The sequence below is a fragment of the Microtus pennsylvanicus genome, chromosome 8 (assembly GCF_037038515.1).
Source record: "Microtus pennsylvanicus isolate mMicPen1 chromosome 8, mMicPen1.hap1, whole genome shotgun sequence".
Lineage (NCBI taxonomy): Eukaryota > Metazoa > Chordata > Mammalia > Rodentia > Cricetidae > Microtus > Microtus pennsylvanicus.
Window position 1 is genome coordinate 49,271,500 of NC_134586.1, and position 692 is coordinate 49,272,191.

Here is a 692-nt window from a genome sequence, read left to right on the forward strand (position 1 = left end):
AAAACTATTGCTCTCATTTACAAAAAAAAATATTTTCACAGTTTCCCCCCAGTACTTTAATGGTCTGATTAAAAAATATTCTCTGCAGATTCATCTTAATTTATTTAGCTTTGATGGATGCTTACCAAAGACATAAATGGCTTAAAATGCTCAGCCCCTGCCTTACATGGAAATTCAGGGGCCTGTTATCCCCATCTGTCAGGTCACAGGATCTAGATGCAGATAAGGGCAGCTCGCACAGTTTCGCTTACACAGGGGTGAATACCAGAGCAAGAGCTGAGCTCTTCTTCTCTTCAGGGATGCAGCTTTCAGAGCCTACTGAGGAGAAGAGGTGAAGCTCTGGAGCTCACCTTCCACCTTCAAGGGACCTTTTTTTATACCAGGAGAAATTGCATTTGCTGGCTGGATTTCCATTCTGATGTGTTGTGATCTGGTTAGATAAGCCGCAGCAGGCTCCCCTGACGCCCGAGAGCATGTAGGTGTGAGCTGCACGGAGTTGGACCCTGCCATGGGGAGGGCATTAGAAAAGAATGCGGTTTCCCTCTGCACAGATTCTGTGGACTGGCTCCTCCCGTCCGGCAGCTGTTCGGAAATGTCAGGTGGATTTGTACGGCTGACTCAAGTTGCCGAAAAGGGAGTCGTGTAGTAGCTCCACAACTTGACTCTGCCCAGAAAACCTTGCTTAATATAGA